Here is a 10744-nt window from a genome sequence, read left to right as displayed (position 1 = left end):
TGATAAATTGTACTATTGACCTTCAAACAATATTGTTTTAGATATAAAAAATTATAAATATATTAAATTTTTTTGAAGGAAATGACTTTCGAAATAAAAAGTTCTACTCATCTGCGTTGCATTAATGAATTTTTCTGTGCCTTTGGTTGAAGGCATGACACGTGGGTTATACTTGTGGTGCGTGGCATGTTCTGGGATAGTTGACGTGCCTAGTAAATGCTTCCACATTTTGTGCAGAATGTTGTGGTACGATTACTACCTCAATCTCTGTAATGACAATAATGGGTATTATACCTGGAGCACAGATGAAGAAGAAGAAGACATGAAAATGTCTGCAAATTGGGATGTTACTCAGAATTTTCATGTGTGAGGAAATATTGCAACTTTCTTAAACTGAAATCTGATTATGAGGACAGAAGAAGCAAGGTCAGACAGGTTGCAAGGAAGAAATAAAAATGTTTTTCCATATTGAGAGCAGAGGCATATAAGAAGATGGAGGAAAATCTCTTAAAAAACTGTGGTCTTGGATAACAAGAGTGTGGAAGATGTGTTGGACATCGAGGGTATGGAATTTGCTATCAAGTTTGATTTTAACCGCAAGCTTTGTCCATTTTTCTTCATCAGCATCGTTGACAGCACGGTACAATCTGTGCAGAATCTTGAGGTAAGTCCTTTGTCATGGTTTCAGTGAGTGTTCTTTTTGGAATCTGTAAGCGGCAGGATCATTTTCTGTTGTGTTTAATTTCATTGTAAATAATTCTGTTATTATTTGTCAAATGAAGATATCCTTTCTGTGATTTTATGTATGTTTTCATATATTAAATTACTTTACTACCTAGTGTTAGAACCCTATTTGTTTCTTCACGTATAGATATTGTGACATTTTTCCTGACAGAATTATTTACTATTGAATTGATATCAGCTACTGCTGATGTTGTAAAAGCAATGGTTGTCACAACCATGTTCAGGAAGAAATCGGACCATCTTCATATTAAATATATATATTCTTAAAATAGAAATTAAAAATAAATAAATTAAACATTAACAAAATATACAATTTAATAATCTAAATACATATTAAATTTAGGGTGAAAGGCTATACAATTTAATAATCTAAATACATATTAAATTTAAGGTGAAAGGCAGGACGGCAGAAGCACTCCGTATTAAATTACACAGTGTTGTGGCATTAGTTAAATGTCATTTCGACATCAATGGCTCTGCAACCTTGCCCGTAGAGTGATCTGTCAACTACTTGCTCACACACAACCAAATTAATGAGAGAGAGGAGCACAGGTTGCATTACCGCCCAAATCAAACTCTGCTTCTTGTTGGTGAGCAATACTAACTCCTATTGGACCCGTGAAGCCAAGGTGAGTACTCATGTTTTCTTCTTTTTCCTCTTGGCTGTGACTGCCCGATTTCTTTGGTTATGTTGCTCTGTCAATTTTTAATCTGTTGTATAGTCATAAAACTTAGCGTATCAGTAATACCCTAAGTCCTCTAAGATTAAATCTGTGATAACGAGTGTGAATAGGGAACATAAATACTCAAGAAAGGAAAGGCACTTTATTTTTAGGGCCACCCTTAAAGAGCACAGACTAAGCTGGCCCCCAACTCCGTTCAAAAGTTCTATTTCCGTTTTGGTTTTCTCCATGTCACTGCAAATTATAATAGTTACCATTATTGCGTGAAGCATTGACATTTTCAAAAATCTGTCTCTGACCCAACCAACAGTCACAGTCATACACCAAATTTGATATATTTTGATTATCCAAGGAGGACGTGAAGATGTGCATTGATGACGACTCCCTGACTATCAAAGTAGAGCCTAACAGGTGAAAATTAAGCTAAATAATACTCAGCTACTAAATCCTTAGCTAAAAAGTTCAGAGATTTTGGTCAATAAAGTTTGCACTCAACTAGGATTGATCTGCAGTAACTTGACTATAAGTCAGAATAATATTTGGGAATCCCGTAAATAATACCATGGGAAGCTTGCACCAAAAATCTTTCTTCCTTTCAATAAGGTAAGATTTAAGAAAAAAAACATCCAAAAAAAGAAAACCTAAAATTCAGTTTTGTTATTATAATGTAGCTTCCAAAACTAGATGGTTGAAAACTGCTGAGGCTGATGTACCATAACAATACATCTTCAATTGATTTTGTATTTTTTTTATTAATATTTTAAAATTTTAAAAATTATATAATCTCAAATTGTTTGTAAATGTTTGTATATGTTGTATATAAATATTTAATTTTTTTTTTTTTAATTTAAAAAAATTATCTTTTAAAAATGTTTCGTATAAATGATTAAATATACTATAGTTAGTCTATAAATTGTTTAATGTAGATTGAGATTATTTTAAATAACTTTTTATAACTTTAATATAGTTTAATTATTTAATACATATTATATTAAATTGTTTTGACTATTGAAGTTTAGGTGAACTTCAAGATTATTATTTTGAACATATATGGTTTGAATATGGAAAGTGAGAGGCTAAAAGTGTTGCCAAAATTTCAAAGATCTTAGAATCGAGAATACCAAATGAAATTGAGATCATTAAAATATATTTCAATACTATTTTAGACTTAAGGGATAAAATAGGTGGTAATACTCCTTTTACATTAGGCTCTAAGGTATCTAGGGTACTAAACTGTCACCTATTATTAATATGTAAGAAACTTAAAGATGGGTGGTTTTTGTAAAGCAACATGAGGATATGCAAAGCTTACATCCATTTGGATAGGTTGTTTTTGGATTTAGAGTAGAATTTTGAGTGAATCTATTTCTTTTCTAGGGTGATTCACTATGCTAGTTCAAATCACTAGTTAATCTGGTTAGAAATTATTAAAAATGTTACTATCAGATTCAATTTCTTTGTTTTAAACATTTAGAGTTTCCTTCCATGCTAAAAGATTCATGGAAGGCCAAGTTTAAAGGGTGTTATAGGCATTGTTTAAAAATGTTAGGAGATATCAAAGACAAGGTGGCACTTTGCAATAAAATTATATTAGTTAACATTTTTCAGAGTAGAAGGTGGAAGGGAAACTTGAAAACTCTAAGAAGATGTTGAGCGACCTCAGAATTGAAAGTAGGCATAAGAAGAGTAGCTTGATGCTAGAACTGAACACTAGATTATCAATATGGAAGACATATATTGGATACAAAAGTATAGGGTGAAATAGTTGAAGGAGGGTTATCCAAACACCAAATATTTTCATCTCTCCACAAACATCAAAAGTTAAGTCAACGGAATTGAGGGAATGGTTCCCCCCTTTAAAAGTAAGGCGATTAACATAGCAACCATGTGGATGGAAGGAGTGCAGTGCATTAAGGAGTTGTTGGGAAAAAGAACTAGAGAAAAACCAAGATGCCCAAACCATCTTTCTTTGCAATATACCATAACCAATCAAGTAGAATAAAAATGATGAGCTAATTTAAAAAACTTCACTAAATGGAGAAAATCAATGGGTCCATTAAGGCTTGAGGTCCAAATGATTTTCAAGCTATAGTTTATTAGAATTCATAGAACATTATGGGTTTTCTCCCCATTGGTCTCAAGTTTGGATCTTTGAACTTGGTGTTTATATGGTGTGTGTAATGTGCAGGCCCCTACCCACACCCAAGGGATTAGTCTCACCTTAGCTCGCCTAAAAAATGGACGCTAGGCTTGGTCATGGGGATACACTTCGACACCAAAAAAAAACAAAAAAAACTTGATAAGCATCCTATCGCAGTTTCACCACAATAATTCACCTTGAAATAACATATATTTTTGTGACTAATACTTAAGTATTCCTATTATTTAGGTAGAATGGGCCACCTCTTTATACTATGAATTATCCTTAAAAGGACAAGGGGAAATATCTAGATTATTACTTACCTCATGCACTTCGTCTATTACTGAGTAAATTCAACACAAAAGAATGAAGGCTATACACAAATCTACTATAAGATTATTTTTCCCCTTCTTTTCTTTTCTTTTTTTACCCCTATTTTCTCTCTCCTCTTATAAATAGTAGATATCTATTTTATAAAATATAATATTATGATAGATTATTATGATAGGTTTATGTTGTTGTGATTTTCTTATCTTTGAGAAAAAACTTACAAAAAAATTATTGGAGTTCTTGTCATTTTGTGTAGCTTTGATGCATAGGGCAGTTATATGCCCTTTTATCCAACACAACATGGGAATACATTAAAAGATCTATTTTTCTTTACCATTTATATCGCTATTAATTATGTTCGCTTTGGTGATCGACACGTTATTATTTTCTTTGTTCATCAAATTGTATAGAAGTATTCCCCTTTCCTTTTCTTCACCCCTCTATTGTTTTGATCTAGGAATCCTTAATCTATATTTTTCTAGTGTTGATCATTCATTATTTATTTATTTTCAAAATGTGTTCCACTGCGCAATGTATCAAGCTCTTACCCCGAGTATTCATGACTCCTTGTTACATATGTTTTTGGTCATGAATCTTATACATTCTTGTGTTGTTGAAAGTTATTTTATTATCCAGTGCAATGTGTGTTTTCGAACTTTAGTGAAATGGTGGATGTATGTCTTTTATAGACTTTTTTCTTTTTTTTCTTTTTGTAGTTTACTTTATATTTTTTTATTTTTATCATGTTTCACTATATATATCTTCTTCAATCTAATTAGAGTTATCTAAGGATAGGTTAAAAGTTTACCCTTAATCCAATGGTTGAATTGCATGTAAATTCTTGGCCTAAGGAAATTTGCATTATATATGCAATGTATTTCATACTCTAATCTAAGAGCATTTAAAAATTTCTATCAATAAGAATCTTGCCATTAGATTCATTAAATTAAAAGCTTTTTTATTTTTTATTTTTTATAAAATGGTATAATTTATCAAATGTGTGTAATCAATTCAATTGTTATTATTTACCTATTGAAGATATAGGTTGGCTACTAGATTCTTATTCTCTTCATTCACTTGAATGGCTTGGGCATAAATAGATTTTTTTAGATATTCTTTGTCCCTTCTCCAATTCAATCCCTAGATGTATAAGTCATCAATGTCTTTGGTAAGAATATTTGCATGAACTTCTCTATCTATGATAATTATACTTCTTAACTATGGTCATCTCTTTCTCTTGTGCTTAGAACTATAAAACCTTAAAAAAAATAACTACTAGTATTTCACTTAAGTTAGTTGATTTATTCTATTGGCTCACTAGGGCAATTAATTTACAAATTGAAACTAGGATAGACTAAAATGACTATGTATGTGTGAATCTTGAAAAAATAGGAGATGTATCTTACAAAAAGTTAATTAGGTAGTTGAATGAATCAGAGAAAAAATCTTTTATGATGGTTAAGATCAAATCAAACAAGAACGTTCTAAGATTTATTCTAATCCATCAAAACTTACGAGTTAAAATTATTATTATACTTACAAACTCATTTTTTAAAACATTAATTATTTGATTAATAATCCATACAAGTCTTCAGCCATTAGGAAAAACCACTTGGAAAAATTTAGGATCCAATCACAAGGCCACTCAAGCAATCTCTTTCAGTGGCACTTCTTTCATAATAACCTCAATGACCTAACTCTCCCATGCTCACTAGTTTTTCTGTCAGATGTCTCGTTGAAACAAGGCTATTATTATGGGAAATGAAATCATTTCTATTTAACAAGAAAAAAGGGATTTTTATGTTGTTTACCATGAAGTTAAGAGAAATAATTTGTAATTGTTTTTACATTTTAGTGGAGAGTAAAATGTATTTTAGTTCAAAATGTCATGTTATATGCCTTCATTCTTTTCTCAAAATGTATATATACTGATAAAATAGAAAATATAATGAAAGGAGAATTTCATTTCAAATTTGTTCGGGAATGTTTGTATTTTGTTTAAACAAAATAAACATAAAACAAAAAAACAAATGTAGAATGTTCTTCAATGAAAACCTCTCCAAGAAATCTTGTTAGTATCAAAATTCCCAAGAAATCTTGTTAGTATCAAAATTCCCTCTGAGAGATCTTTTTGAGTCTAGCAACCATGTGCATTGTAGATGACATTGGAGATTTGATCTAATGGAGTTAAGACAACTTATATCAGAATATGTTGAATACTTCAATCAAACTTGCTTATGTGGTGTCTCTATAGCAACCTTTTCTTTATATATTCACCCATAAACATAATCACCAAAGCAAAAATATTAATATGGGCCAAACATAATCACCTAAGAAAAAAATTAATATGTAATTTAACCCTTTGAAATAACAAAGTTAAGTAGAAAACAAATTACAATATGCATCAATATCTTATTTCAGCAAAACAAAACAAAATGATTTTGAAAATAAACAAAGAGAAACACATTTTAGTAAATATAAAGTTAATGTTTTAGTGTTTAATAGAAGTTGGATATGTAAGTTTGATTTTTTTAAAAATGATTTATAGTAGTATAATATCTTAAAACAATAATAGAAATGTTACATTTAATATCTAAAAGTATAATTAGTGGTTGTTAAATTATCTTATATTCATTTCCTCCAATTCTTGTGTGCTTTAATTAATATCTGAAGTATAAAGTATATCTTACTATCGACGTAACCATTGCACCTTGTTTAGTGCGAGTGCTAGTAACTATCATTATCCCATATATTTCAACCCTATATCTTAGATTAATCATTTGCATATTGACTATCTATTTTCTTGAGGTTTCATCTCTTAAAAGAGATTTGATAGGACTATACACTCACTTCAAAACTTAAATTTTGTGTTTCCTTATTGGGTAATCACTCAAAATTTCTATGTTTCTTACTATGACATACAAACATTAAACTATTTGACTTGTAAATGCCATTAGATAATGTTGTTGTATCTTACCATAATGTTCTTTTGACTTTAATGAGCCATTACATAATGCCAGTGAACCTTAATATATGTTGAATTTCATTCATAAATATTTCTTTGAGTGTGATCAATGATCATAGGATGGTGCTTTCCATTCTTTCTTTTGTTCACTTTGTGAAAGATGTATATTTTTTGCATTGTATATTGATTTGTAAGATCCCAGAGATGCAATTTAGACAATATGAACTTAATCATGGCCAGCCTAGTATTGAATTCATTATATTCGAGTATCTCATTTGCTAGGCACATTGACACATTCAGTGCCTAACATGTTGATATTTTTTGTAGCTTTCCTTCTCCTTGGTTGTCTGAGTTAGATATGAACTTATGTACTTGTTTATGACCCATTGATAACAAGTGTTCCTAAGCTCAAAGTTCATGTAAAAAAGTTTTTTTTTAAGGTTATATTACACAGTAAATTTTGGTTTATTTTGTAGTGCAATGTTTCATGCTAAGAAATATGTTTATACGCATTTCAAATGAGTATTACTCTCACCCTAAGAAAGCTTGTAATATTAAACACAATTATTTGTTTTCTTTTGCAAATGTATTTACTTTTGAAAAGTGAACAATGTAGAATAAGTTCCTAGACATCTGCCCACTGATTTGTAGCAATTGTAAAATTCAAGAAAAAATCTTATAAGAAAGAATCCATAATCCAATTCATTAGTAATATGACATCATTTAATGGTTAACTATACATATTACAAGGGTTTACCATGTTATGGTGAGAGAATGGTACTGTTTAGATGCAACAAACATCTAAATTTTGAAATCTTAAAGTAGAAGTCATAGGAACATTATAGAACTTTGCAGACAAAATTTGCAGTTAAGTAAATCTTCATTAAACTAGACAAAACCTACACTCCCTTGCACACCCTTGGGTCAAAACTAGGCCCGGTTTCTAATATAGGACCATCTTCAGGAAACAATAAACCACTTCCCAATGCACTTCCACTGCCATAAGCAGGCCAGCCAAAACAATCAAAAAACCAAAACTAGAACCCTACCACAAGTTATGAAAAATTAGATGATATTAATTATGATTGCAACATATTAGACAATGTCTGAATATTAGCATGCAGTGTTCCACGACCGTTGGGGATGGGGTGACGGGGGACAAAGGGCCTAAGTTTGGGGATGGCAAGGGGACATATCTATGTATGGAGACATGAGAGGATCATCCCTTATTGTACAAAATCATGTTTAATAATTATGGAAATATCAATTTTAAAGATAAAGGATTCATCATGTCCTAAACTAACTAGTCATATTACTATAATACATGTTCCCTTATCATCGGTGAACATAAGCTTCACTTTGATAGTAAGTTTTGTTTGTTTATGATTGAAAGTAAACATTTCTTTCCTACACAAATTTTATTACCCTTGAGATATCTTTTTCATTATGACATTATTATAACTAAATAAAACATTGAAGTTTTATGATCATAAAGATTTTAAAACCTCATTTGAAAGACTTCTCTCTTTTTTTGATTCTATTACATACTAAATTTAAGATATTGTAAATAACTTAAGTGAATAACCCCTTGCACCCATACATCTATGTTGAATAGGGTTTACACAGTTTTGATCAATATATTCTGCTCACTATATTACTGATAATTTCCTCTAAATCTATAGCACAACTAGACTATAAAATCTATATTTAGAAGTATTGATGAAGTTGTTGCCGAAACAAAGACAAGCCTTGAAACAGATACCATTAAGAGCTCACCAATACAAAATACATCAATTTCTTATCATAAAAGGTTTATTTAACAAAATATATATTGCTGAAAGGACTATTATCTTGTACTGTTAACTGTGATATGACAGAGAACATTATAAGTAGTTTTCAAATATAAACTATTAATAGAACCAACGTATCAGATACTAAAAAACATAAACTAACAAATAAATCATTAACGACTGAATTCTAAGGATGTCAGTGCTTAATTTACCTGGTTAGATTAGAAAATAGTGAATTATTCCTATTCATGAACACAGGCTCTCTGTGAGGATTGGGTTAGTTCAAGTAGACCGTGTCATGGGTTATTTATGAAGGCCTTTGGATATGAAATATATTAGGGTAAGTGCTATGGTATGGGCTCAAGTGTTAAATACAAATATTCACCCAAGCACAAGCCTTTCACAACTTCATGGAAAGCAAGTATTTACAATGGAAGGGGTTTGCTTGATACAAACCGTGGAAGTAATTACTGACAACAAAGATGGTGATCCAATTAATTAGCGAGTATATTAGTGGTTGAATGCACCATTTGTGTATGTACATACACGTCAAGAATGGCACTAGGTAAGGCAAATTTGTCATCAAGTGGCTTTCTATCTATATGTTGAGTCTTATTGAGAGGGTAAGGAATGATTAGGATAGAAAAAGCTACACTTTCTTTATTCCATGCACATATGTGAACAAAGGATTTTGAAATAGGAATCAATCTATATTACAAAAGAGTAGACTTACCTCTTTCTCCAATCATGATAGGGTGATTTATCTCCTCAGTTGCAAGTTTTTGAGTCCTTACCCCACAAAACTGCAAGCATAATCTTTTTTTTGTTGTTGCCAGTATCCTGTTGGTTGAAAATTTTGTACACCTGGGGAATGTGCAAAATTATGGTTTCAGCCATAGTGTGTGAGTATGATACCCTCCTAATTTAGGGAAGACTCCCCCTATCTACAAACTAAACTAATCTAATATGGGCGAGACAACAATCTTTCTTCTTTCAAGAAAAAACTATACTATTTTCTCTTCACAGAAAAGTAATAGCAATTGGAAATAGATAACAACAAATATAGAAAATAGACTTTTTTGTAGGATTTTTGGAACATAAAGGGAAGCAAAGTTTCCATGAAAGCACAAAGACCTCCGTCACTTCCCTAGGATGAGAAAATAGAAATGAAAGCACAAAATCTTCAGCACTTCTATTGTCCTATCAACCTTCTCAAAATGATAACAATGTACAACACAAAACAACTCAAAGTTTGTCTATATAATTCACTTCACCTTACATGTACAAGTCTTAAAAATAAAAGTAGCACAAAGTCTACAAGTTATCTTCTTACTTGAGCTCTCTACACTAGCTTCAAATGTGATAAACAACTCAAAGTTTGCAAGACCAAGTCTGAAAACCAAACCTATATCTCCAAATGCAATTAGCAGCTCAAAGTTTGCAAGATTGAATTTAAATGCCTCTTGAACAATAGAACAAAAATCACAATCAACTCCAAAAAATGTCGTCACATAACAACTTGAATTGGCACAAAGTTTCAACACAACTTGCCTCTTTTATTGAAAGCAATTTGATTTACATATAAGCTCAAAGTCTTGGAGTGCACATACAAACTGACATAATTTTGTTGCATTGTCAAAATATATCAATTACAATAGACCCCTTCAAGTATTTATAGGAGAGGGGTCTTGAGAAAAAGGTGGGAGGATCCCAACTAACTTGAGAAATTCTCTCAACCACCATGACTTATTCCAACTACTAACTAAGACATTTAAAATTACAAGTCGTATTCCAAATTGGCTTGTAATCAACTTACTTGTAATTACAAAAGTGCAAGTGATAAACTTGCAATTACAAAATTGTGTTTTTTTTTAACAAGTAAACTTTGTTGAAAGGAAAATTACAATTCTAGAACTATTCTATGTGTTCGAAGACACTATTTTAATTACATCATCCTCTATTTTGAAAATCTTCATGCTGCTATAAGATATTGTGATCGAGGTAAATGATATCTTGAACTGGAACAAGAACTTGCACCTTTGATAGTATTTGTGTCTTTAACCAACAAACTCCAACCTTTCACATGGTTGGG

General features: G+C 31.0%; 1 pseudogene; it reads left to right on the top strand.

Annotated features, from left to right (window-relative positions):
• The first annotated feature begins 565 nt into the window (after positions 1–565).
• The window catches only part of LOC131031609 (DNA topoisomerase 1 alpha-like), a 69985-nt pseudogene continuing 59806 nt past the window's right edge, over positions 566–10744 (top strand).

Source organism: Cryptomeria japonica, chromosome 2 (genome assembly GCF_030272615.1).
Source record: "Cryptomeria japonica chromosome 2, Sugi_1.0, whole genome shotgun sequence".
NCBI classification, from domain to species: domain Eukaryota; kingdom Viridiplantae; phylum Streptophyta; class Pinopsida; order Cupressales; family Cupressaceae; genus Cryptomeria; species Cryptomeria japonica.
The sequence above is the reverse complement of the archived record's forward strand: the minus strand, read 5'-3'. Positions and strand labels throughout refer to the sequence as shown.